Genomic DNA, 23,013 nt, shown 5'->3' on the forward strand with positions numbered 1-23,013 from the left:
TCTTTGGGCTATTTGGTATCCCTTGTAGTTCCCTATGAATTCAAGGATTGTCTTTTCTATTTCTGCCAAAAAAGACTACTGGAATTTTGATAGAGATTGTGTTAAATCTGTAGATTGCTTTGGATTATATTATCATCGTAACAAGATTAAGTTTTCCAGTCCATGAACATAAGGTGTGTTCACCATTAATTTCAGTCTTGGCTTTAATTTCTTTGATGTTTTTGGTGTACAAGTCTTTCACGTCCTTAGTTAAATTTCCTCCCAGATATTTACTTGTTTAGATGCCATTGTAAATGGAATGGTTTTCTTAATTTTCTCTTCAAATTGTTCATTGTTAGTGTATTGAAACACATTTGATTTTTGCATGTTGCTATTTTGCTAAATCTGTTAATCAACTGTGGTGGTTTTCTTGTGAATTCCTTTGGATTTTTAAATTTTAACAACTTTTAAGTGTACATTTCGATGGTTTTACATTTACCTTGGAGACTTTTGTCTGAGTAGGCCCACACTGCTTCTCTGGTTGGTGACAGTGACCCTTCCCCAGCCCCCAGAAAGGGTTCTGGGGGAGCTGTCTTCCTTTTCCCTTTCCCTGGCTCTCACTGAACCCCAACATTCAGTCTTCTAGCCTCCTTGGATGTCACAGAAAGCAACTCTGCTATTAGCAACGTGTTTGAAAAGATCTCAGGGTTGCTGGTGAAGTATAATTCCAAGGGTTTTGCAGGCAGAAAGTCCTGGGTTCAAAATATTCAAAGTCTCTGTGTTACCTCTGGAAATAATTCTCTGAAACCCAGTTTTCTCATCCGTAGGGTGGAGGTGACGCCATCTACCCTGGGTGCACAGTGAAGGTAAAGATGTTTTAGAATCCAAAGTCTGCCACTTTTACTATGTAACCCAGGGCAACTTGCTTAAAGTTTTTGAGCTTCTGAAAAATGGGGACAATAAATGGTTATTGTGAGGATTAAACTAATACATTAAAATAGTGCACATTGGAAGTGAACTCACTGCCCTCCCTGCTATGTGGGACATGACTCCGAGGGTTGTAAACCTCCCTGGCAACATGGGACAGAAATTCTAGAATGAGCTGGGACTCAGCATCAAGGGATCGAGAAAACCTTCTGGACTGAAAGGGGGAAGAGAGAAATGAGACAAAACAAAGTGTCAGTGGCTGAGAGATTTCAAATAGAGTCGAGAGGTTATCCTGGAGGTTATTCTTACACATTATATAGAGATCCCCTTTTTAGTTTATGGTGTATTGGGGTGGCTGGATAGAAGTATCTGAAATGGTAAAACTGTGTTCCACTAGCCTGTTTCTTGAAGATGATTGTATAATGATATAGCATTTACAATGTGACTGTGTGATTGTGAAAACCTTGTGTCTGATGCTCCTTTTATCTATGGCATGGACAAATGTGCAAAAAGTATGGACACAAAATAAATAATAGGGGGACAAAGGTTAAAATAAATTGAGTACATGGAAATACTAGTTGCTAATGAGAGGGAGGAGTAAGGGGTATGGAATGTATGAGTTTTTCTTTTTCTTTCTTTTTCTGGAGTGATGCAAATGTTAAAAAAAATGATCATAGTGATGAATACACAACTATGTGATGATGTTGTGAACCACTGATCGTACCCATGTATGGCATGTTTGGATGTTAAGAATGTTTGTATATTTGCATAAGTTTAATCAATAAAAATATTTTTTAAAAACTGTCAAATCTATCAATCTATCATCTATCTATAGATATAGATACATATATAGTGCATGCAGTGCAAATGCTTGGCACACAGTAATTGCTCAATATTATTTCCTCTTATTAGCCTAAGAGAAACTAAGTTACAAAGGTGTTGAGAACCTCGAGGATATCGAATGTTAACAGCTGTTGGGAAGCCCGCCTCCTGCTTCCCAGGCCTGGGCTACTGCCTGTGACCCTTCATTGCCTTTATTTGAGGCACAAATGTGACATTTATTAAGTGTCCCAACGCGCTGGGATCTTGTGCTATCCATACATAGTCTCCGCCCGTAGCCTCTGGGTCAGAAGGTTGGCGTGTACACACGAGAAAACACGCGGACGAATCAAAAGGAGGGGAGAAAATAGGAGTGTGACCCCTAGGAAGCCAGCCCAGAGCGTGGGAAGTACCAGGGCACCCGAACCATCTGCGGCGGGGGTGGGGGGAAGTCTTTCGCCACGGCTGGCCCGATCCCATGAGCAACTATGCTGGGGCGCCCTCTGGTGACCTTCGCTCTGAATCCAGGGGGTTTGCTTTGTAATTCCTAATGTGTAATTGCCAATTTGTCAGTCAGCAAACAAATGTTTGCTGAGAGCAGTTCTTTGCTAGGAGATGCTCAGATGATCTGAGGATATGGCACAGAATAAAGCAAACCAAGTCCCTGGACTGTTCTTTCTCTAAACTAAATCTATGTCTCTGGATCCTCGAAGCCTGCGATTTGCCTCTTCTTTTGTGAAGACAAATGAGAACTTTTTGTTGCATGTACAGGTGGTTTGTTTCTTTGGTATGGATGTACTATAGTCTGTTTAAATATGCATGCTATTGTAGAACATTTTGGTTGTTTTCAGTTTGGGGCTATTATAATAATAATTGCTATGAACAATAATATATATATATATATATATATATATATATATATATGTATTGTCCCTTGTACCCTTGTCCATCTGCAGAGTGCTAGCCCTCTGTACTACCACCACTGGAGACTCCCCTGTTTGTACATCCAAATAGATCTATGTCTACTTAAAACAAAACAAAACAAAAAAGTGAACTTTTAACTAGTATGCATAGACTCCAAATGAAATAAAGCCATCACAAATTTTTTTTATGATTCCACTTTTTTAAAATTAATTTTTAACTTTTTTAAATACCAAAACACACCAAATGCAAACATTCATAACTTTTGATCATTCCGTTCTACATATATAATCAGTAATTCACAATATCATCACATAGTTGCATATTCATCATCATGATCATTTCTTGGAACATTTGCATCTATTCAGAAAAAGAAATAAAAGAAAACAGAAAAAAGTACATATATACCATATCCCCCACCCTTCCCCCTTACCAATCACCAGCATTTCACTCTAAATTTATTTTAACATTTGTTCCCCCTATTATTCATCTTTATTCCATATATTTTACTCGTCTGTTGACAAGGTAGATAAAAGGAGCATCAAACACAGGGTTTTCACAATCACACAGTCACATTGTGAAAGCTATATCACTAATACAATCATCTTCAGGAAACAAACCAGCACAAATTTGATGTGAATTTGAAGAGTGGGGATGTGCCGTTGTATCTTAGTGCTTCTTCCTTTTCTTATAGATTCTCATTCTGACTTTCATGTGCTATTTAGGTTTGTTTCCAAGGGTGCAGTTCAATGCCATAGCCACTAGCTATATATAGCTATTTACATTTAAGCTATTTAAAATAAAATAAAAACTCAGTTCCTTAGTTGCAACTAGCCACATTTCCAGGACTCAGTATGCGCATGTGACCAGTGGCCACTTCATTGGACAGTCCGAGCAGATGACAATTCCATGGTAGAAAGTTCTTTTGGACAGCACTGTAAGCAGTGACGGGGATCCTGCTCAGGGAATGGCCCCCTGTGTTCGCGTGGAGGTCTTTTCTTCCACCTTCTCCCCTACGGTTTGGAAAGTAGCTTCTGGGTGGCATCACAAGGCAAATGAGGGTGTGTGCCCTGATGTCCCCTCTGATGACCTTGTTGATGGAGAGGTGCTTATACCTACTCTGTTCCTCTTTGGCCCGTCTCTCATCTGTTAATTTGTCGGACCAACAGAGGGAGTTGATTTCCAGGCTGATCAGCCCTGTGATACCTTCTTTCCTGGGAGGTGAGACAGGAATGAAGATTTTCGGTTGCTGAAGATTTGTCCTGCTCCCGTCTTGTGTTCCCCTTTCATGTTAGCTCTGCTCTTGCTCTCTGTGCCTTCTGGTTCTGACTTTGGACTAGAAGAGATTTGGGGGAAATCTTATTAGGTCTAGTTGTCAGGGAAGCATTTTATCTCCTTCTATGAGACGGCAATTGGCAATGAATGCAGCATCTTGAGAGTGTCTGAAAAGTCGAAAGTCTCCACCTCTTGAGCCACTAACATCTACTTCATCAGCAAAGAGAGCTGGACTGATCATCCTGAGACACAGGCTCTTCCCATCTCTGCTGCTCACTGCTCTGTGCCCTTGGGAAATTCACCCATCACCCCACAACCACCTTAGTTTCTTCATCTGTGGTGAGGGATGTGGGACTTGAGTATCTCCAAGGCCTTTTACAATTCTGGAGTCTGTAATTTGGCCAAAGCTTTTATGATCCCAGTGGACAAGAGATGGAGAGCAAGATAAAATACTCTCAAAAAAAAAAAAAACAAAACAGAACCTCCTGGCCCAGTTTCTGTGAAAAACTCTATCAAACATTTATGGAAGAATGAACATCAACTTTACGGAAGGAGGGAACACGTTCCAATTCATTTTACAAAGCTGGTGTTATTTGATATCAAAACCAGTCAAAGACAGTACCAAAAAAGAAAATGATAGATTAATATTTTTTATGAACTTAGACACAAAAATCCCCAACAACATGTTAGCAAATTGAATTCAGCAACATAAAAGAATTTTAAATATGGTACAAATATAAAATAATTATACCTCATGACCAAGTGGGATTTAGTATAGTATGCAAGCCTGGTTCAACATTTGAAAATCAATCAATGTAATATACTATATCAACATGCTAAAGAAGAAAATAATATGATCATATCATTTGATCAGAAAAGTCATTTAAAAAATCTTATATCTATTCATGATAAAAATGCTCATCAAGTTTAGAACAGAGGGAAGCTATCTCAACTTGATAAAAAACAGCTACAAAAAAACCCTACATCTAGCATCATACTTGATGATGAAAGACTGAATGCTTGCCACCTAAGATTGGGAACAAGACAAATATGTCTGCTCTCACTAGTACTATTCAATATAGTACTGGAAGTTCTAGGCACTGCAATAAGACAAGAAAAAGATTAAAAGGCACACAGACTGATGAGAAAGTTTGTCAGTTTGAATCTGTTGTGTACCCCAGAAAAGCCGTGTTCTTTAATCCTCATTCAATATTGCTGGGTGCGATTTTTTTTATTGTTTCCATGGAGATGTGACCCATCCAATTGTGGGCAGTAACTTTTTTTTTAAATTGTGTAATATAACATATATACAAAGCAAAGAAAGAAAAAAGCAAGTTTTCAAGGCACTCTTCAGCAAGTACTTGCAGAACAGATCCCAGAGTTTGTCATAGCATCCTCCCAGATTTTTCCTTCTAGCTGCTCCAGAATATAGAAAGCTAGAAGGAATAATTTTTTTATCATCACAAATGACTTTTTTCCCCTTCTTTATGAAAAATAGCATGTATAAAAAAAGCAATAAATTTCTAAGCACAGCGTAACAATTAGTTGTAGAACAGATTTCAGAGTTTGGTATGGGTTACAATTTCACAATTTTCAATTTTTACTTCTAGGTGCTCTAAGATACTGGAGACTAAAGGAAACATCAATGTAATGATTTATCAATCATATTCGCATGTTAAACCCTACCTTCTCTGTATAACTCCACCATCACCTTCAATCTTTCTGTCCCGCTCTTTAGGAGCATTAGGACTATGGTCATTCTAAATTTTTCATGTGGGAAAGGCTGTCACTAATATGGGGTAGAGAGATGGACTATCTGATGTTCTGGAGAGGCTGAACCCTCTAGGTTTCACGACTTATCTGGTCCAGGGACCCATCTGGAGGTTGTAGATTTCTGGAAAGTTACTCTAGTGCATGGAACCTTTGTAGAGTCTTATATATTGCCCTAGAGTGAGCCACTGATACTTTATTAGTTACACTTCTTTTCCCCCTTTTCATCAGGTTAAAATTGTTGATCCCACATTGCCCAGGCTGGACTCATCCCCGGAAGTCATCTCTGTGGGTGGTAACTTTTTTTTTTACCTTTTAAAACTGTATAGTATAACATATACACAAAGCAATGAAATGAAAAACAATAATTTTGAAAGCACTCTTCAACAAGTGGTTACAGGACACATCCCAAAGTTTGTCCTGGGCTACCATACATTCTTCTATTTTTCCTTCTACCTGCTCCAGAATATAGGAGGCTAGAGGACTTAAATACTTTATCATCACAATTGACTTTTTTTCCTTCTTTTTTTTTTGTGAACAATAACATATATACAAAACAGCTATAAATTTCAATGCACAACACCACAATTAGTTGTATAACATATTTCAGACTTTAACATGGGTTACGATTTCACAATTTTAGGTTTTTACTTCTACCTGCTCTAAAATACTGGAGATTAAAAGATTTATAAATTTATAATTAATACTTTAAAATGTCACCTTATGTGTGAGACTAAAGCAAAAAATGTTTATTTGTTACAAAATTTAGATTTTGGCTAGAGCATTTCCTAACATAACTCATGTAGATAGTTTAATTGAACGCCATAAGTACTTGGAATCTCAGGTAGGACATGAGATTTTGTTGGTTTGTCCAGAGTGATCCCTCGATGAATCCCAGAATGATTTGATCAGTGACTGGAAAAGTATTTGCAAGCCCCCTTCAGGGAATGGTGAGAGTGGGGAGAAATTCAACTTCCCCAAGTTGAATTCTTGATATTCTCACAAGCAGTGTGGACAACCAAAGCTATAGGCTGAGTCCCCAGTCTTGGGGTTTGTTCACATGAAACTTAACCCCACAAAGGATAGGTCAAGTCTACTTAAAATTTAGGCCTAAGAGTCACCCCCAAGAGAGCCTCTTTTGTTGCTCAGATGTGGCCCCTCTCTCCAGCCAACACGACGAGCAGTCTCACCACCCTCCCCCTCTCTGCGTGGGACATGACTCCCAGGGGTGTGGACCTTCCTGGCAACGTGGGACAGAGATCCTGGAATGAGCTGAGACTCAGCATCAAGGGACTGAGGAAAACCGTAGAATGAGCTGAGAATTAACATCAAGGGATTGAGAGAAACTTCTTGACCAAAAGGGGGAAGAGTAAAATGAGACAAAGTGTCAATGGTTGAGAGATTCCAAACAGAGTCGAGAGGTTATCCTGGAGGTTATTCTTATGCATTAAGTAGATATCACCTTGTTGTTCAAGATGTAGTGGAGAGGCTCGAGGGAATTGCCTGAAAATGTAGTGCTGTGTTCCAGTAGCCATGTCTCTTGGTGATGATTGAACAATGATATAGCTTTCACAATGAGACTCTGTGAATGTGAAAACCTTATGTCTGATGCTCCTTTTAGCTACTATATCAACAGAAGAGTAGAACATATGGAATAAAGATGAATAATAGGGGGAACAAATGTTAAAATAAATTCAGTTTGAAATAGTGGTAAATGAAGGCGAGGGATAAAGGGTATGGTATGTATAGTCTTTTTTTTCTCTATTATCATTTTATTTCTTTTTCTGTTGTCTTTTTATTTCTTTTTCTAAATCGATGCAAATGTACTAAGAAATGATGAATATGCAACTATGTGACGATATTAAGAATTACTGATTGTATATGTAGAATGGAATGATATCTAAATGTTTTGTTTGTTAATTTTTTTAATTAATAAAAAGAAGTTAAAAAAAAAGAAAGAAACGATGGAAGAAAAAAGATTTATCAATTTAATGATCCAGCATTCATATGCATTTGTTAAATCCTATCTTCTTTGTATAATCCACCATCATCTTTGATCTTTCCATCCCTCTCTTTAGGGGTGTTTGGGCTATGGCCATTCTAAATTTTTGATATTGGAAGGGTTTATCACTAATATAGGAGAGGGAGATGGAATTATCTAATATTCTGGAGAGACTGGGCTAGGTTTTAGGACTCATCTGCACCAGGGACCCATCTGCAGGTTGTAAGCTTCTGAAAAGTTCCTCTGGTGCATGGAACCCTTGCGGAATCTTATAAATTGCCCTAGGTGTTCTTTAAGATTGGCTGGAATGGTCCTGATTGGGGGTTGGCAGGTTATGATAGGTAGCAATGTCTACCTGAAGCTTGCGTAAGAGCAACCTCCAGAGTAGCTCTCAACTCTATTTGAACTCTCTCTGCCACTGATAATTTATTAATTACACTTTTCCCCCCTTTTGTTCAGGATGTAATTGTTGATCCCACAGTGCCAGGTCTGGATTCATCCCTTAGGAGTCATCTCCCACGTCACCAGAGAGACTTTCACCCCTGGATGTCATGTCCCACATAGCAGGGAGGGCAATGATTTCACTTGCAGATTTGGGCTTAGAGAGACTGAGGTCACATCTGAGCAACAACAGAGGTCCTCCAGAAGTAACTCTTGGGCATGCCTATAGGTAGTTTAAGTTTCTCTGCTACCTACAGAAGCTTCACAAGTGTAAGCCTCATGATTGAGGGCATGGTGTATTGATTTGGGTATTCCTAAAGTTTGATACAGTATCAGGCGGCTCTCTGATGGTAAGGTTTAATAGTTCTGTATTGTTTCCCCCCGCCCCCCAGGAGACTTTGCCAATACTTTTTGATTATCTGGTGAATACCATGTTTCCAGGCATTACAATAATCCATACAAAATTGAAGGACCTCTTTCTCATTCTGTGCCCTCTGTGTTTCAGTTGTTCAAATGAGCTATACAGATAGGTTGGATTAGATTATGCATTACAGAAAATTTCAGTTCCACATCAAATAAGCCTTTCTTACATTGATCTCAAAGAGTATGTGTGATTCTAAAATATAGGCACCGTCTTCCTTACCCCTTACGTTTGGAATTACTTTAACCCCAACCTGTTTGGCTTCGTTCTTGTCTTTAAATATCTCTCAAAATCCAGAAATAATAATCACCACGCCGCATTTAATGTGTCTACTCTAAAAGCTTACAATCTAAGCCCCTGTTTTCTTATTAACATTTTCTAAAGGTGACCATACCATTGTTGTTTTTTGTTTCTGGCTTACTTTGTCTCATCAAATGTCCCGCATATTCATTCACATCTTTGCATGCCTCCTTTTTGTAGCAGCACAGCCATTGTTCGTAAGTATACACCATCGTTCGTCATTCTACTTCTTCGTCAGTGCATCCTTCAGCCACCTGCATTCGTTGGTCATCATATAGAAGGCCAAGTCCACAGTCTGGTGATTTCATTTTGAACATAGCTCATAACATGCAGTAGCAGTTTCCCCCTTGATCCCAGGACTTAAACATTCTTTATACAAGAATCATATCTTTGAAGTAATTCTTACAAGAATTCATTCATATTTCTAGTGTGAATCAGTGGGACATGTAGGTCTATGCAACCCCTATCAATCTTGTTCATCTTCAATATGGTAATATTACTTCTAGACCCACTAGAGAATCACGTTTGCTCCTATCTATTCTCTTATATTGGAGTTCAACCTCATTAGCTAACAGTTCACCCATCTTTAGCTTCTATGTATATCTAAGTCCCCCATATTCTGTATTATAAACCTCTTATTATACCTTTATGCTGGTCATAAAAGTGGAATCATACAGTATCTATCCTTTTGTGTCTGGCTAATTTCGCTCAGCATTATGTCCTCGCGGTTCATCCATCTTGTCATGTGCTTCAGGATGTCATTTTGTCTTACTGCTGCATAATATTCCATCGTATGTATATACCACATTTTATTGATCCACTTGTCTGTTGATGGGCATTTGATTTGTTTCCATTTTTGGCAATCGTGAATAACGTGTGGGTGGTAACTTTTGATTAGATGGTTTCTGTGGAGATGTGCCTCTATCCATTCAAGGTAGGTTGCTTACTGGAGCCCTTTCAGAGGGAACTATTTTGGGAAACGCCAAGAAAGTCAACACAGTCAGAGAACTTTGGAGATGCAGAAGGAAAATGCTCCTGGGGAAGCCTTATGAAATGAGAAGAGAAAGCTAGTATACATCACCATGTGCCTTTCTAGCTGACAGAGGTGTACTGGACCCATCAGCCTTTCTTGAATCAAAGTATCTTTCCTTGGACATTTTCACAGCCTTAAAACTGTAAACTTGCAACTTAATAAATTCCCCCTTATAAAAGCCATTCCATTTCTGGTATATTGCATTCCAGAAGCTTTAACAAACTGAAACAGAAAGGAAGAAATAAAACTGCCCCTATCTGTAGACAACATGATTGTCTATGTGGAAAATCTAATGGAATCAACCAACAAAATCCTAGGACTAACAAGTGAGTTCAGCAATATCACAGGTTACAAGTTAAACACATTTGTATATTCCTAATAATTAACAGGTGGAAAACAAGATTTAAAATATTACACTATTTATAATTATTCCAAAGAAAGTGAAATTCTTAAGTATAAACTTAATGAAACACAGGCAGGGTCTGTATGATGAAAACCACAAAATACTGATGAAAGTATTGAAGGAAGATCTAAATAAATGGAGAGACTTACCATGTTCATGGATTGGAAGACTCAATATAGAAGAGATGTCAATTCTTCCTAAATTGATATATGTTTAATGTATTTTTAAATTAAAATTCCAGCAAGGTTCTTTGTAGACACAAGCAAGCTTATTTTAAAATTTATGTGGCAAGGCAAAAGCCCCAGAATAGCTAAAGAAATCTTGGGGGGAAAAAAGAAATAAAGCAGGGAAAATTACTCTACCCAATATTAGGATAAAATAGATACTGTAAGACACCAGAATAATAGAAAAGAGGGATCAAATCCTGGCCAGCCCTTCCCTGAGGGAAGCTCAAAAAACCTCCCCTTACCTGATTGCCGAAGCAAAGATGGACATAGAGGAACTGGAAGGCTATGGTGAACACAGGTAAGTCCTATTTCCTGGAGACAATTCTCATCCTCTTTGAGCTTCTTCAGGAGGGGCAAGAACTTCAGGGAGAGGAATACATGGCACTAGAAAGGAATATCTGACATGCTGCTTGTTTCTTGGTGGTGTCTCATGGGGAACTCAAATGTTCCACTTCTTTCCCCAGGTACCACCCATCATTGGAAGGCAGGCTGGGACACTCTTGTTTCTGATTAGTAGTTGTGTGCTAGACCTGTTCCTGAATATGCTATTTGCATTCTTGCCTCCTTTGAACTCTCATTTTAAAAGGCGAAAGGAGAGGGGTAGACTCCGCTTCAAATTAGGATAAGAGGCAGCATTGGAACTGAAATTACCCAACAGAAATCACACACAAAGTTGGAAATGGGAATGTTATGATGATTGTTAATTCCTAGGTGTTCTGCTTGGTTCTTTCGTCAAAACTATCTGCCTTTTCCTAAAAATGTGCTATTTTTATTAGAGGTTCTATTCTTTTCCCTCACTAGTAATTTTAAACATGCTTTTTAAAATAGTCTCTTTCAGATTATTCTATTCATTCTATTTCTTGGGATGCCAGTTTTTCTATTTCCTATGTCTGCTAGCCTCCTTTATGGGGTTCGTTTCTTTTTGTGGTTTGTAACTTTTTATTGTGTACTCATCGTTAGCTAGGATTGTTTTATTTTCAGTGACAATGTATACTGGCTTATAGAATTGACCTTGTAGAACCATTTTGCATTACCTTCTGCTGGTGCCCTGGGGTTAACAGGATAAATTTTTATATTAATTTCTTGGTCTAGTACTCTCACATTATGGGGTAGATAGTATAAATGTAGGTGCATACAGCATGGACTTGGGGTGATAATTTCTTATAGGAGAGTGTTTTTCTATCTTGAGCTCTGAGAAACAGCAATCTTGTTTCCTGATTATTTGGACTGGTAGAAAGAGGTTTTCATGCCCCAGTTTATCTGGACAGCTTTATGACCCAGCATCCTCCCTGGCTGCAACAGCATCTGGCTCATGGGACAGTTGTCTCTGGATGTGAGGTCCCGCTTTGGTTCTGGAACCTGGAGATTTCCCTTTCCTACCTTCCTTCCTACCTTCCTTCCTTCCTTCCTCCCTCCCTCCCTCCCTCCCTCCCTTCCTTCCTTCCTTCTTGCCTGCCTGCCTTCTTTCCTACCTTCCTTCCTCCCTTCTTTATTTCTTTTTCTTTATCTGGTTTTCAAATGATTCTTTTTTTTTTTCCAAATGATTCTTATTTATTTTACACTTTTAGTTTTATTAATCCTTTCGTGAAATATCTGCACAATCACGGATCAAGTCACTTAAGAATCTTTACTCCTTCTTTTTTGCCAGCATCAACATTGGCCTTTGCATTGCCCTGACTTTCTTTATTCTGTTCTTTTGTTCCTTTTACTATTTTCTTGAGGTCTTTTTCTTCTCATACAGGCCATGTCTTGCAAGTCTGTGTTTGGGTTCATTTTTCTTTGCATAATCCAAGGATTCGTAAATCATGCCAAAGCCAGTTGTCTTGCCACCACTAAAATGGATTCGGAATCCGAAAACAAAGATTACATATGGTGTAGTCTTGTACATTTTGGCTACGTTTTTCTGAATTTCCGTCTTAGGTACCATTGCCTTTCCAAGGTGTAGGACATCGATGACCATTCATTTCTGCTGAAGTATTCAGTTCGTCATGAACTTCCTGGTCCAGATAATTACTGTGTCATTCATGATGAAGGGTGATTCTCAGGCAGCCAGGGAAGAAAAGAGAGCCAATCTACACTAGCCAATTATATCAACACACACGGAAGAACCCCAGGTGGCCTCACATGGCTCTTTATTGGAATATTTTCCTTTGTAATTCTTCATGTGCTGGGCATTTCACTGAACCCCCTACTGATGTCATGATGGTCATGGCCATCAACATTGCAGACCATGGACTAGGCAGAGAGTTCTCCAGCTAACTAAAGACTGATGCCACTTCCATCCAACCATGTTGAGGAGCTCATCAAAAGTGATATTTCCTGATGCTGAAGAAGTATTCAACAAAATTTAGCATTCTTTTCTGATTAAAAACATTTCAAAAGATAAGAATTGAAGTAAATTTCCTCAATATCATAAAGGGCATATATGAAAAACCGATAGCCAGCATCAAACTTAATGGTAAGAGATTAAAGCATTAATATCAGGAATGAGACAAGGATGCCCATTGTCACTACAATTATTCAATATTGTAGTAGAAGTTCTAGCTAGAGTGATTAAGCATGAGAAAGGAATAAAAGGCATCCAAATAAGAAAGGAAGAAGTAAAACTTTCCTTATTTGCAGATGACATGAGCCTATACTTGGAAAATCCTAAGGAATCTATGACGAAGCTATTGGAGCTAATAAATTCAGCAAAATTGAATTTGTTGTTGGATATAAGATTAATGCACAAAAATCAGTAATATTTCTATATACAAGTAATGACCTAACTAAGGAGACAATTAAGGAAAAAATTCCATTCAAGATAGCCAATAAAATAATCAAGTATTTGGGATTAAACTTAACCAGTGCTATGAAGGACCTGTACACACACAAAAAAACGCAAAACATTGCTGGGAGAAATCAAAGAGGATATTTTTATTTATTTATTTTAATATTTTTATTGTTTTCTGTTTTATTGATAATGGCCATTCTGGTGGGTGTGAGATGATATGTCATTGTGGTTTATGTGAACTTCTCTAATAACCAGGGAAGTCGAACATCTTTTCGCGTGGCTTTTAGCCCTTAATATTTCTTCTTCTGAGAACTGTCTGTTCATGTCTTTTGCCCATTTTGTAAATGGGTTGTTTGTCTTTATGTTGTTGAGTTGAACAATCTCTTTATGTATTCTGGATACTAGACCCTTATCCGATATGTCATTTCCAAATATTGTCTCCCATTGTATAGGTTGCCATTTTATCTTCTTTAACTGTGAATTTTTCATATATTCCCTTTATCATGTTGAGGAAATTCTCTTCTACTCCTATCCTTTGAAGTGTTTTCAACAAGAAAGGATGTTGATTTTTGTCAAATACCTTTTCTTTATCAATCGAGATGATCATGTGTTTTTTTTTCTGCTTTGATTTGTTGATATGGTGTATTACATTAATTCATTTTCTTATGTTGAACCATCCTTACATACCTGGGATAAATCCGACTTAGTCATGGTGTATAATTCTTTTAATGTGCTGCTTGATTTGATTTGCAAGAATTTTGTTGAGGATTTTTGCATCTGTATTCATTAGAGAGATTGGTCTGTGATTTTCTTTTCTTGTAGTATCTATGTCTGGCTTTGGTATGAGGGTGATGTTGGCTTCATAGAATGAGTTAGGTAGCCCTCCCTCCTCTTTAATTTTTTTGAAGAGTTTGAGAAGGATTGGTACTAATTCTTTCTTTTTTTTTTTTTTTAACTTTTTTATTAATTAAAAAAATTAACAAACAAAACATTAAGAGATCATTCCATTCTACATATACAATCGGTAATTCTCAATATCATCACATAGTTGCATATTCATCAACTAATTCTTTCTTGAATGCTTGGTAGAATTCATATGTGAAGCCATCTGGTCCTGGACTTCTCTTTTTGGAGAGCTTATTAATGACTAATTCAGTTTCTTTACTTGTGATTGGTTTGTTGAGGTTGTCTATTACTTCTCAAGTCAATGTTGGTTGTTCATGCATTTCTAGGAAGTTGTCCATTTCGTTTACATTGTCTAGATTATTAGCATAAGGTTGTTCATATTATCCTCTGATTACCTCCTTTATTTCTACAGGGTCAGTGGTTATGTCTCCTCTTCCATTTCTGATTTTATTTATTTGCATCCTCTCTTTTCTTTTTGTCAACCTTGCTAAGGCTACATCAATTTTATTGAATTTTTTTCAAAGAACCAACTTCTGGTTTTGTTGATTTTCTCGATTGTTTTCATGTTCTCAATTTCATTTATTTCTGCTCTAATCTTCATTATTTCTTTCCTTTTGCTTGCTTTGTGGTTAGTTTGCCGTTCTTTGTCTAGTTCTTCCAAGTGAACAATTAATTTCTCAATTTTTGTTCTTTCTTCTTTTTTGATATAGGCATTTAAGGCAATAAATTTCCCTCTTAGCACTGCCTTTGTTGCATCCCATAAATTTTGATATGTTGTGTTTTCATTTTCATTTACCTTGAGATATTTACTGATTTCTCTTGTAATTTCTTCCTTGACCCACTGGTTGTTTAAGAGTGTGTCATTAAGCCTCCATATATTGGTGAATTTTCTGGCCTTCTCCCTGTTATTGATTTCCAACTTCATTTCTTTATAATCTGAGAAAGTGTTTTGTATGATTTCCATCTTTTAAAATTTATTGAGACTTGCTTTATGACCCAGCATATTGTCTATCCTTGAGAATGATCCATGAGCATTTGAGAAAAATGTGTATCCTGCTGTTGTGGGGTTCTATAAATGTCTGTTAAGTCTAGTTCATTTATAACATTATTCAAATTCTCTGTTTCTTTATTATCCTGTCTAGATATTCTATCCATTGATGAGAGTGGGGAATTGAAGTTTCCAACTATTAAGGTAGCTGTGCCTATTTCTCTTTTTAGTGTTTTCAGTGTTTGCCTCATGTATTTTGGAGCACTCTGGCCCAGTGCATAGATATTTATGATTGCTACATCTTCTTGTTGAATTGTTCCTTTTATTCATACATAGTGTCCTTCTTTGTCTCTTTTAATTGTTTTACATTTGAAGCATAATTTGCTGGATATTAGTATAGCTACTCCTGCTCTTTTCTGATTGTTGTTTGCATGAAATATCTTTTCCCAACCTTATACTTTCAACCTATTTTTATCCTTGGGTCTAAAATGCATTTCCTGTAGGACAGCATTTAGATGGGTCCTGTTTTTTAATCCATTCTGCCAGTCTATGTCTTTTGATTGGGGAGTTTAATCTGTTAACAGTTAGTGTTATTACTGTACAGGCAGTACTTTGTCCTACCATTTTGTCTTTTGGATTTTATGTGTCATATCTAATTTTTCTTCTTTTTACCTTTACTGATGGTCTTCATTTCTACACTCTTCTCCACATCTTTCTCTTCTGACTTTTCATATCTGCCTCTAGTGCTTCCTTCAGTATTTCTTGCAGAGCCAGTCTCTTGGTCACAAATTCTCTCAGTGATTTTTCTTTGTCTGAAAATGTTTTAATTTCCCCCTCATATTTGAAGGACAATTTTGCTGGATATAGAATTCTTGGTTGGCAGTTTTCTCCTTTAGAATCTTAAATATATCACCCCACTGTCTTCTCGCCTTCATGGTTTCTGCTGAGAAATCTACATATAGTCTTATTGGGCTTCCCTTGTATGTGATGGATTGCTTTTGTCTTGCAGCTTTCAAAATTCTCTCTTTCTCTTTGAAATCTGACATCCTGATTAGTAAATGTCTTGGAGTATATTTATTTGGACCTATTCTGTTTGGGATACACTGCACTTCTTGGATATGTAATTTTAAGTCTTCCAAAACAGTTGGGAAATTCTCAGTGATAATTTCCTCCATTAATCCTTCTCCTCCTTTTCCCTCCTCTTCTCCTTCTGGGACACCCACAACATGTATATTCATGTGGTTCATGTTGTCATTCAATTCCCTGAATCCCTGCTCATATTTTTCCATTCTTTTCCCTATCTTTTCTTTTGCTTATTGGATTTCAGATGTCCCATCCTCCAGTTCACCTTTCTTCTGCCTCCTGAAGTCTAACATTGTAGGTTCCCATTGTTTTTTCATCTCTTCTACTGTGCTTTATATTCTCTTAAGTTTTGTGATTTGTTTTTTCAGACTTTAGCTTCTTCTTTTTGTTCACCCCTTGCCTTCTTTATATCTTCCCTTAATTTGTTGATTTGATTTTTGATGAGATTTTCCATATCTGTTTGAACATCCTGAATTAGTTGTTTCAATTCCTGTATCTCATTTGAATTGTTGGTTTGTTCCTTTGACTGGGTCCTGTCTTCAATTTTCCTAGTGTGATGCATTCTTTTTTGCTGGCATCTTGGCATTTAATATTCTTAATTAGTCTATTCAGGAGTTTGTTTTCACTTTTTAACCTAGCATTTTCTTGCTGAATGGCTTCATTCTCTATCTGTTCTTTGACATTCAGTTCAGCTTATTCTAGACCTCTAGCATAGGTTTTGTTTAACAGATCAGATATTTTCAGTTCTTGTTTTCTTATTTCTTGCCCTGCCCATCTAGAGCCTTTTATTTTTTCCCTTAGGGGGGTCTACTTAGATATTATAGACCCCAGTCAAATTTTCCCAGACCAAACTGGCCTCCTGTCAGGAGGAAAGGGTCACCTGCATCAGTTTTCCCTGAGGGTGAGACCCAGCAGGTTGACAGACTTTCTCATGAAGCCTCTAGACTCTGTGCTTTTCCTATCCTGTCCAGTATGTGATTTCCCAGCAATATAAATTGACATGATGCCTTCAACTTCAGCATACTCTCCCTTCTGAGGGCATGGTGAGACAGAGGAGAGGTTGTAGGCTGGCTTTAATTGCTTCAGTTTTCCATCCCTGAGGTCTGAATTCCTTGAGGGAGGGATTCCATCTGAGCTGGGTCCCACCCCTCTCCTGGGGAAGGCATAGCCTCCAGGGAATAAACCCTTTTCAATTGACAAGTTTCTTTGTCTCTTAGACAAGCTTAATTCTGTCTTTGCCTGGGGCAGTTGGAGCCCGAGGAACCTTATAGTTCTACCAGATGAGTTTTAAGTAGTAGAAACAAAGCACACACACAAAAAATCTTTTTCAGAGCAGGACCCCTGTTCCTCAGGTTTGTTAATCAAGACCTTAAGTTGGTATATTGCTCTCTGTATCTCCAGGTTCTATGTGCCCCCCCCCCCCCCACTTTTTAAAGCTCAAGACCTTTTCAAGTATTTTGTGCTGTCTGATCCAAAAAGCCTCTGTTTTTTCCCCCTCCCTCCCCCCATCAGCCTTGCCTCCTCTGTGCCAGGGCAAAATTCCTAGTACCTTTAGCTCTTATTTGAGGTTTATATGAGCTGGGGACCTATTTTCAGTAGTCAGAATTTGTTAATTAATTCCAGAATTGGAACTGGGTTGAGCTCAGCCCCTGCTGCTAGTAAAGTCTCTTTCCTTTTCCCTCTGGGAACCAGCCTGTGAGATGGTTCCCTCTGGGGCTCTGTGGCATGGATGACCTTACAGCTCTGTGTGGGATTGCAGCGGGTCCAGCTTGTCCAGACTGGTGTACACTGTGTGTCCGGTCACGGATGTGACCTCAGCAGTTGTTCTGTACTGTTCCTGGCTATTTACTAGCTGTTCTGGAGGATAAACTAAATTCCACACCTTACTATGCCACCATCTTGGATCAATTCCAAAGAAGATCTTAACAGATGGAAAGATATTCTGTGCTCATGCATAGGAAGATGAAAGCTGTTAAGATATCAGGTCTACCTAAATTTATGAATTCAATGCGGTACCAATTAAAATTCAAACAACTTATTTTGAAGACTTGGAAAAGCTAATTATCAAATTTATTTGGAAGAGAGAGAAACCTTGAATAGCTAAAGATAAATTGAAAAAGAAGAGCAAAATGGGAAGACCAAAATTTCCTGAACTTAAAGCTGAACTTAAAGCTTAATATAAGGACACAGTGGTCAAAACAGCATGGTACTGGCACAAAGACAGAAGTAATAACCAATGGAACTGAATCAAGAGTGTGGAGATTAACCATCAAATCTATGGTAAATTACTCTTTGACAAGGCCTCCAAATCCACTGAACTGGGACAGAATAGTCTTTTCATAAATGGGCATGGGAGAACTGGATATTAATAGCCAAAAGAATGAAAGAGGGCCCTTACCTTGCACCCCACACAAAAATTAACTCAAAGTGGATCAAAGACCTAAATGTAAGAGCCAGACCATAAAAATCCTACAAGAAAATATGAGGAAACATTTTCAAGACCTAGTAATAGGCGGTAGCTTCCTAAACTTTACACCGAAAGTACAGACCACGAAAGAAAAAATAGATGAATGGGAACTCCTCAGAATCAAAAGCTTCTGTGTCTCAGAGGACTTTATCAAAAAGGTGAAGAGGCAGCTAACTGAATGGGAGAAAATATTTGGTAACCATGTATCAGATAAAGGTTTGATATTATGTGTACATAAAGAAATTATACAACTCAACAACAAAAGAACAATCTAATTATAAAATGGTCAAAAGATATAAATAGACATTTTTCCAAAGGGTAAATACAAATGGCTAAAAAGCACTTGAACAGATGCTCATCTTCATTAACTATAAGGGAAATGCAGTTCAAAACTACAATGAGATACCATCTCACATCTATAAGAATAGCTGCTATTAAACAAACAGGAAACACAAATGTTGGAGAGGTTGTTTAGAAATTGGAACACTTATTCACTGCCGGTGGGAATGTATAATGGTACAGCTGCTGTGGAAGACAGTTTGGAGTTTCCTTAGAAAACTAAATATCGAGTTGCCCTTCAACCCAGCAATACCAATATTAGGTATATACCCAAAGAGCTGAAAGCAGTGACATAACAGACATTTGTACACCGATGTTCATGGTAGCACTATTCATAATTGCCAAAAGATGGAAACAATTCAAGTGCCCATTAGCTGACATGTGGATAAACACAACGTGATATATACATGTGTTGAAATATTATGCAGCTATAAGATGAAATGAGGTCCTGAAACATGTCAATATGGATGAACCTAGAGGATATAGTGCTAAGTGAAATAAAAAGCCAGACACAAAAGCATAGATATGGTATGATTTCACTATTATGACTCTGATAAACAGAACAAACTCCAAATCATATGGCCCAGGAAGAAAACCTATGCTCATAATATAAGCATGAACTAGGTGTTGCATCTCTGCAGCTAGAGTATGCAAATGACTTCGCAAGCAACAGCTTCCACATGCTTCACATTTTTAACATTGACCATTTTAACGAAGATGCTATAAAAGAGAAAAAATTTTAAAAATAAATAAATAAAATGGCTCACTTAAAAAAAATGTGGTATTTCCATTGTGTTTGATATTTTTCTGCTTCTTTTCTAGTTTGTTAGCTGCCAGAATGGAATATACCAGAAATGGAATGGCTTTTAAAAGGGGGAATTTAATAAGTTGCTAGTTTACAGTGCTAAGGCTGAGAAAATATCCCAGTTAAACAAGTCTATAGAAATGTCCACTCACAGGCATCCAGGGAAAGATACTTTAATTCAAGAAGGCTGAAGAAGTTCAGGGTTTCTCTCTCAAATGAGAAGACACGCTGCGAACATGGTCATGGTTTCTCTCTGGGCTGGAAGGGCACATGGTGAACATGGCGTCAACTGCTAGCTTTCTCTCCTGGCTTCCTGTTTCATGAAGCTCCCCAGGAGGCACTTTCCTTCTTCATTCAAAGGTTGCTGGCTGGTGGACTCTACTTTGTGGCGCTACAGCATTCTCTGCCCTCTCCGAATCTCTTTCATTCTCCAAAATGTTCCCCCCTTTATAGGACTCCAGAAACTAATCAAGACCCACCCAAATGGGTGGAGACACATTTTCCCCAATACAGTTTAAGAGCCACTCTTGATTGGGTTACATCTCCAGGAAGATGATCTAATTACAGATTCAAACATACAGTATTGAATAGGGATTATTCTGCCTTTACGAAATGGGATTTAGATGAAAACATGGCTTTTTCTAGGGGACATACATCCTTTCAAACCAGCACAACTTCTTTCTGTCTTTGGGTGGTTCCTTGAGGACTTTGCTGATCTGGGTGCAGGTAGAAGATACCACCTCAGTCTGGGCTAGTTTGTTCTGAATGGTCAGTTTCACCATAATCATTAGACCCTTCCAGTCACCAACTGCCTTGACAATGCCATCACCATCCTTTTTGGAGGCAGACCCAGAGAGATGATCTTGGGGGCCAAGGCATCTGTGGCACCAAGCTTTCCCACCGGTGCACCTCAGGTATGCAACCATGAACTGGTTGGGGTTGAACTTGAGTGGCAAGAGGCTGCTATTGGGCAACTGAAAAAATTTGCAGCTTGGTCTCCTCTGAATGGAAAGCTGAAAAGCTCTCTTTCTTTCTTGTTTCTTTCTTGTGTGTTATAGTTTATATGCTTCTAAGGTCAAGGGACCTGTTTCCATTAGCCCAGTCCTCATATTGCAGGAAACTCCCTTCTTAAGGAATTTACTTAACAAAATAACTTCCAGGATGTCCGAGGATATCTTGGGGTAAATATGAAATCATCCCAGGATGACCATGATCTTGCACTTATAGAGTAGGAAAGAGTTTTAAAACATGTAACAAAAGGGGGTTGTTCTATTACACCAAATGCTGGTTAATTGTGATCAGTTTTTCATCACCTCAAATTTGGCATTCTTATTGCAAAGGGGTGAGCTGACCTTGGTTTGCAGACTATTCACATGTATTCTTCTTTCTCCATTTAGAATCCTATCTCCCTGGGCATACCACAGTGGCTCAGCAGGCAGAGTTCTTGCCTGCCATGTGGGAGACCCGGGTTCGATTCCTGGTGCCTGCCCATGCAAAAAAAAAAAAATCCTATCTCTGCTGGGATATAATTCATACCTCTATTCATAAACTTCTTAATACACATCTTTACCCCCTCATCTGTCAAGGAACAGTTCAAAATCCAAATTTTCCTCTCCAAAAAGCCTTTTTTGGATTAGCTCCTCTACTTAACTCATTCTTGTATATACCATTCTTGAGTTGTATCAAATTATTTTGTATTTATCAACTTGATAGCTGGTGAATGTTCCTGATTTGTAGATGCATGTTCAATTATCTACAACTAACACATGGTTTGGCGAAGGCATTATTGTGTTTTCTACTTTCTTACGTAGCTCACCAGGACCTGGAGGGTGCTTTTTACCAGTGTATTCCAGACAGAACAACAGATTGAGATGAATATACTGGTACCACTCTTCTCAGGCCCTCCTGTTTCCACCAGGCATCTTGTCTCCTGAGGGCGTCCGCAACCCAAGATCCTCACATGAAACCTCAGGAGGCTTGGTCTCTCAGTACCATCTGCTGAACTCTTTACCCAGATTTGGGCAGGAAGAGCCCAAGGACTCTTGAATAGTGATGATGTCAGTATGGGCCTCCTTCCTCTAGCCAGGCTCTGCTTTGGAGCCTCTGAAGTGACCAGGTCCCCATCTTGCTGGCATTTCCTTTTCTGCTACTCAATGGCTCATTAAGGGGTGGAGAGCCTGGGTGAGGGCCAGGAGAAATGAGAACAGTTACTGGAATGAAGGTCAGGCGCCAGTGACCTCTCAGTCTCCAGGTTGAAGGCATTTGTGTAGAGTGAGCATTTTTACACTGGGGACGTGGATGAGCTCATGGTAGGATTTCACCGGAGGGACTTTGATCCTGCTAGAGAGGAGACCAGACACTGTCAGTGGCTAAAAGGGCAACCACCCATTCCATGGGACCCATCATATTTCCTTGATGATATCACAGATGGTGTCAGAGTACTCTCACTGCTTTCTACCAGTCCAGGAGTTCCTCACTCCCATCATACCATCCCGGACTGCCTTGCTGATCACTGGGGCTGCTGTCTTTGTCTCTGGTACAGTAGACATGGCTACTTCGGCAAATGGCATCACACCATTGGAATCACTTTCTAATCAGGGACCAGATATGAGCCCAGGCCTGTGAATAGAAAGGAAGGTAAGCTAAACCAAGCACAGAAACCCAAATAAGAAATGAAACTTAAATGGTCCATAATTGGTCAAGCAAGGCCTGGGGCAGATAGAGTTGCTTCCACGACCTAGGACAAGCATGGGAATGGAGTGGGTCACCTCCTCACAGATCTCTCCCTGCCTGTGTTTTACACAGCTCTCCATTTCCTATGGCATCCCTGGTCTGTGCCTCCATTTATAGACCAGTCTGCCAATACCCACTAATTGGGCAGCCTAGCCAGAGAAGACTACAGAAGGCTCCCAATAAATGCTGAGGAGTTGCTGTTATTGAAGGAGGCTGCACTTTCCTCTCTCCATCTTGCCAATTTCTCACAGTCCCCACACAGGAGTCCAGAGAGAAGAAAAGCTCTCACTTCACTGCTGTCTTTCCATAATTGGGTCTCCTATCCTCTACCCTTGGGGGAAGTTGAAAAAATAGAGAGGAGAAACTGCTTCTTGGAGAAGACCTTCCACAGCAAGGGAGGG

At 38.7% G+C, this 23,013-nt stretch overlaps 1 long non-coding RNA gene and 1 pseudogene across 1 annotated transcript in view; one reads left to right on the forward strand and one right to left on the reverse strand.

Annotated features, from left to right (window-relative positions):
• Positions 1-23,013, forward strand: part of LOC143669960 (uncharacterized) — a 71,912-nt gene that overhangs the window by 23,585 nt on the left and 25,314 nt on the right. The window lies entirely within an intron of this gene.
• Positions 12,227-12,544, reverse strand: LOC143669845 (small ribosomal subunit protein eS24 pseudogene; annotated as a pseudogene).

This window comes from Tamandua tetradactyla, chromosome 26 (genome assembly GCF_023851605.1).
Source record: "Tamandua tetradactyla isolate mTamTet1 chromosome 26, mTamTet1.pri, whole genome shotgun sequence".
Taxonomy (NCBI): domain Eukaryota; kingdom Metazoa; phylum Chordata; class Mammalia; order Pilosa; family Myrmecophagidae; genus Tamandua; species Tamandua tetradactyla.